Below are 6,000 nucleotides of genomic sequence, written 5' to 3' on the forward strand. Positions count from 1 at the left end.
ATGTTCCGAACAGAAAACAAATGTCTTGTGATCGCCTAATAGGAGAGTAACTAACGAATATTCCCCTTCGCTACAATGATCGAGAAGGCCTACAGCAAATTTGCCTAGCCGCAACCAACATCAAAATAAAATTGGACTACCCACAGTATCCATACTACACACAAACTGAGAATGAGTATATAGAATATATATTATACATATATCTTATACAGCAATATAGGACTACAGCATAAAATCATGCATTATATCAAACATGTTTCTTCCGTTATCGAGGATATTAAGATTAATTTTCATAATTTTATGCAACTATGGTGTAGGCCACTAGGTCTATACTCAAACGAGCTGCAACACAGATATAAATATGATAATAACAATAACAACAATTAATCGAATGATTAATAGGCCTATACTTAAAAGGCCTCCATTGGGGTTGGATTGAATTGCAACACAAAAAAACAACATTTCGCCGGTCAATTTATTGGGAAATCCAGCCTATAGCCTGGATTTTGTATAAATATTTAATCATTTTCTTTCCTATCCAAATTAAATACAATTATGTGTTGGAGAAAATAGATTCAGTGACCTAATAACAAAATGAATAGAAGCCCGAAACATTACCAGCACGGTTCCAACATTCAATAGGTATTTATGAAGACCAATTTTTGTACTCACCGAGAGACTTTTTATTTTGTGTTGTTTTGAGTGAAGAAAACGGCTTCCACAAAGCTCCTCGTCCAAACTGCTGGGTGGCAGCGATGGGGAGACATGGGGAAAGCAGGAAGGGAAAAAAAGAAAAATATAGAGAAGCGATCAAAGGAGGGGTCTTTGGAAATCCGATAGAGTGCAAGAGACCTCTTGTAGATCAGCAGGACGGGTTGAAAACGGGACAGAACCGAGAGCAACGGCGTGTGTAACCTTTACTCATTCTCTATCATTATTTAAATTACCACAATAAATATGCCATACAAGTATAGTGCACATTTGTGGCCTGTTCAGGTATAACTATCTGGAGTTGCCTGCAAGTAAGTTTCGCTACAATACAAATAGCTAAAAGCCATGGTGCAAATAGCAGGCCTTGGCTATAATATGTCAAATTCTATCAATTTAAAGACGGAGACGACAATATAATCCTATAGATTAAAGGCCCGAGTCAACCAAAAACATAAAGGCCTCACATCTAAAATGCAATCATTCATTTTAATTCGTTTCATTGGCCCATCATTTTAGTTGAATTTATGCGTAAAACACAAGCAACCACCAATAATCATAATGATTAGAAATAAAACAATTAGGCAAATATAATTAAAGGCCTAATGAAGTCATGCCCTGTATAGTACAGTAGGCTACCAATAGTATAAAGGTCATGAGTATCTTCAACATCGGTACCTTTTGAAGGAAAATACATCTCATAGACCCGAGAGGTAAGGTGTGAATGTTGCGTTAAACGAAGACTACCCAAATCCAGAACGCAGCAAAGTGTGCAAATTTGCCCAAAGAGAACAACCAAGACAATCTAAGCGTGAACGCAAAAGAAGAATATCCTCCATTAACCAAAATAGAGATTGAGAGAAATGAGCATCCATATCCGAATGCGCGGATCTTCCGTCAGTAAACGTTTTTTAAAAAAAGTGCAATAATTGAATAGGATCCACTCTGTTGTGGTAGAAGTGGCGGAAAAAATCACTGTCCGTGTTGTTGCATAGCGGCTGTTATTACTGCTGGAATAAAATCGTTGGCCGCTTTGCTTCTCTGTTTCTTCTCCTGACAGCTTCCCCCAAACACATAAATCAAAACCGGATCGCCGACCTCCCCACTACTAGCCTACTACTACTACTACGGAGGCCTGCGATGCTGCAATAAAGTTATTTATTGTATCCTTCCACGACATTCACACACACACAACTTTGGCTACCTTCCATGATTATCGTTAAGGCCAGGGGGTATTTTCCTCTTCCCTCACGGGTAAACCTCGGTGGTGTTCGGGCCGCCTTCTACCCTTGCGACCCAGAGCAGTTGACTAGTCTAAAGTTGCCTAGAAAGTGATGCCGGGTCGACGCTGCCCCTGTCGACTAGCTTAGCCAGCTAGCCTAGCCCCCCGAAACAAAGGGAGGAGGTTGCTTTCAGTTCAAGAACAGCTGATGAGACACATTTTTGTCCTCCCAAAAAATGAATGTTTTTTTCACAGAGCCCTTTCTAATTCAATCAAGAGGTTTCACCTTTTAATTAAACAATACTCATTAAGATGGAAATTAAACCAATACGAGCTATAAAGACCCCCCCCCCCCCCCCCCCCCCCTATAGTTGTATGCCTAATTTGACAAATGTACATTAAATGCATGCATGAAAATGCAACAGAAGCGAAGCGAGATATAACATTTACCTCAGTTCAAAAAAGAGCCTGACAGGGCGATATAATGTATACATGTAACACATGAATCGTAAAATCATACTGCTCCTGCTCCTGCAGCCTAGCTAAACAACTTAACACAAGCTCAGCTTTGTCTTTCTTTTTCTTTCAACTACTTTATCAGCATTATACTTCTTTATCTCCTGTGGTCTGGTGGTGCCGTCACAGGGCGCATACACACCCACACATACCACCCCCCCCCCCCCCCCCCCACAGTTCAGGACACGCCTTGATATGGCAATAGTAATTCAGGGCTAAATGTGACCCATCATTTACCAGTGTGTTGGGGTCTTGGTTTTCTAATATAACCAGCCTGGCGGGGAAGGGACGCTGCCAGCAACACAGAGGAGACAGATTGTTGCAGAGCTCTCCAACTGACCTTTGGCACCGAAGAGTATAAATAAGTCACTGTGTTTAATGATCAATCAACAAACCAACTGCTTAGGAATCCCTGTTTTATAGCCCATTTTATGTGTTTACCAATTCATTACATCCCAATGCTGGCTACTGTTATGGCATCTTGGCTTCATATTTATTTTCACTGACTGAAATAGGAGATTTGTTGTGCTTTGAGAAGACAACAATTTGAACCTTTGCTTAAGGTAGAGGAACCTACTTAAAGTGAGTGATAATAATATAAAGAAAGATAGACTCATGGACGTGAGTCATAAACAAACAAACAAACCAATACATATGGCAAATTCCAACTAATGTAGTCAAAAAGCTAAATGAACACAATGTGAGGGAGAATGCGGGCTACTCATCAGTTCAAGAAAAAAGCTATGGACTCTGAAGAAGATGGGAAGATTTGCACAGTGGATACAATACAACTTTTCCACGATAGAAGGAGCTATAGCGCAAACAGACTCAAGAGATCACTGCTCTGCACACCTGTCACAATTATGTCTTGATAGGATAACATATATCATGATACAATTGGCAACATTCTTGGTCTTAATATCCTGTTGTTATTGTTCTTCTTTTCATTTGTATTATCAATATTATTGCCATTATTATTGTAATAAATCCCAATAAGTGCACTCTGGTGTTTCCATCTACTTGATGGGACCACACAGCACCATCACCACCAACATAATCAGGCCAAGTGATGACAAACTAGCCTCCAACCATAGAGATAGTCTGTATTGCATCTCCTCTCCTTTCCCCAGCTCTGGTAGGGGGATACCCACGTTTCAACACCAACCGGTTGTGGAGCTGGCCATCCGGCGCAAGTATGCAAAAGGAGTTTCACAATGAAAGGAGAGGACAGAAAGAAAAGATTGAGCAAACAAGGTTGGGGGACCACCGGGATACTTTGTGACTCTATGAAGAAGAGATTGAGGAGGGGAGGAATAAGCAGACGCGATGTGTGTTGTCACTCAACATGGCTGGAGGATGGGGCAGGCATTCTTACATTTATATTAGAGTTACCGTTGAATATATTTGAAGCAGGAAACAGATATATAAGAGAGAGAGGGGGAGAGAGAGGCCAGATAGAGAGAGAGAGACAGAGAGAGAGATAGAGAGAAAGAAAGAGAGAGAGAGAGAGAGAGAGAGAGAGAGAGAGAGAGAGAGAGAGAGAGAGAGAGAGAGAGAGAGAGAGAGAGAGAGAGAAAAAAAAGTGTCTGGGTCCAAATTGGTGTTTGATTAAACCCCAAGGCTAACTGATCTCCTCAATGCATGCAGGTTGGTCTTGCTCCCATGCACTCAGTCTATTATTAAACATCCCACTTGTAAAATTGAACCTCCATTTCATTCACTGAGTCCCCACGACCCCGACTGCACACATGGGGGCCTATCAATCAGTATGCTTGGTGATTTAAGATTGGACTGGTTCAAAAACTGTAGCAGAATTATGTAGCAACAAATTGCATTACATAAATACATCAACCTAGATAACTTATTCAAAATGTACATGCTTTCTCTCCATTGGAAAATAGGGATTTATTATTCCATAGAGTCTATAAACCTCATTCATAACGTGGGTCAAATGTGGAAGAACGCCATAAATAATGAGTCCTATTAACGTCAAGTCAGTCCGCATGAGATTAGACTTTATTAACCTGCATTTCTATTTTTTAGATTATTTCACACAGAGAGTTTGTTGTGAACGAAATTGCAGAAAGGGCTTTGTTTGTAATTTAGTACGCAGCACATTTCTGGCTGCCGAGACCAACTACATACAGCGTGTTTGGGCATGTCAACACCACTATGTTCCTCAATCACGATGGTTGAGTAATGGGTTACTTAAGGTATCAAACACCTCAGACGTATTGTTTCGTAACAAAGTAGGCTGTGGTTGTTTGTGTTGTCCCTTTGGTTCCAGGTAGTGACTCATGGCATTTGAATCAGTTGGCTAATCTTTAAAATTTAGATATAACAGGGAATAATAAAGACACTGAAAACATGAGCTTCTTGGAGTAATCCATAAAACTTTTGACTGGAAATAGGATCTGTAGCTATTTTTGTCTTCATGAGTATTCCAATGTATACCAATACCCAATTTATTTATTTTAATTAGTAGTCGTCAGAGTCCGATTTTTGTGTAATTCGGACCATGAAAGAGAATGATTGTTTGTACAGCTGTTGTCTGTACAGAACTTTGAGGTATTAGTAAAGTCAAACAGGGTCCACTAACTATCCTGTTTTCAGCAAAAAAGGTAGAGAAATGTTGGGGCAATTTGGACATTTGGGATGGTTTTCCTTGGGTAGGGTTCTAATAACCTCTAAATGCTGTTCCTCAACACTTTGGCACACCTACAACAACCAATTTTGACCTTACAAATTTGAGATATAACTCACATTGGAATCTTTCAGTTATGGTTTAAACCTCTTTGAAATAACCTGAGAATTTGTATTAACCTATCAGTATCACTTTAAGCACATTTGATTACATGCGAAACATTTAGTTACATTGGTATACATTGATACGTTCTTTCTGTTTACCCTTTGTATACACCTCAATACATAACTCTTTTCCAGATACAATTTGAAATCAATGAAATTGTGTATAGTTCTCAAAGGATTTTGTGCAAGTTCACTTCAAGAACCTCTTTGGTCTGTAAAGTTTCACTATAGCACCTTAAAAAAACACACATTCCATTCCCTTGAGCAATGTCATGCTCTTCTATTTGACAGCATACATCAGAGGAGACCTGCATCAGCTTGGACTTATTTAAACTCTTTCTTTATGCACTTTTTTCAATAAAAAGTGGTTAGATACTAGGGGTAGTATTGCTTTAAGTTTTATTTAATTGAAACCCGTTTCCTTGCTCTGGGCAGTGTGAGCACTTTTGAAAGACTCCAAATACTTCCCTCTGGCGTAACAAAGTCCTGCCATCAGCTCCTTCCTTTGACAGAGTTAATCGTTATCAGAGATGCTAATCTTTAACCTAGAACTCAAAGAGTGCTTTTACTGAGGGGGGTTGTGAATGTGCATAGTTGTGTGCATTTTTTTGTATGTGTCAGTACTTGGAGGGTCACCGAGGGACAAGAAACTGAGTTGGTCAATTTGCTGCTCGCGGCTGCAAGGCCAACAAAGATGAGACACAGAATGTCTCTCAGCAAATGGGAGGATAGGTGTGGTTGTCTGT

The 6,000-nt window shown here is 39.8% G+C and overlaps 1 protein-coding gene across 11 annotated transcripts in view; it reads right to left on the reverse strand.

Moving 5' to 3' along the window:
* The window catches only part of hoxb3a (homeobox B3a), a 35,508-nt gene that overhangs the window by 10,312 nt on the left and 19,196 nt on the right, over window positions 1-6,000 (reverse strand). For 4 of the 11 annotated variants that reach the window (XM_056582433.1, XM_056582493.1, XM_056582484.1 and 1 more), the window contains exon 2: window positions 673-739. The gene's annotated coding sequence lies outside the window, so the exon portion shown is untranslated. Of the gene's footprint in view, window positions 1-672; window positions 743-1,386; window positions 2,224-6,000 lie in introns of those variants that run through there. The other 7 variants (XM_056582442.1, XM_056582468.1, XM_056582475.1 and 4 more) reach the window with 5 other exon arrangements.

The sequence above is a fragment of the Gadus chalcogrammus genome, chromosome 2 (assembly GCF_026213295.1).
Source record: "Gadus chalcogrammus isolate NIFS_2021 chromosome 2, NIFS_Gcha_1.0, whole genome shotgun sequence".
NCBI lineage: Eukaryota > Metazoa > Chordata > Actinopteri > Gadiformes > Gadidae > Gadus > Gadus chalcogrammus.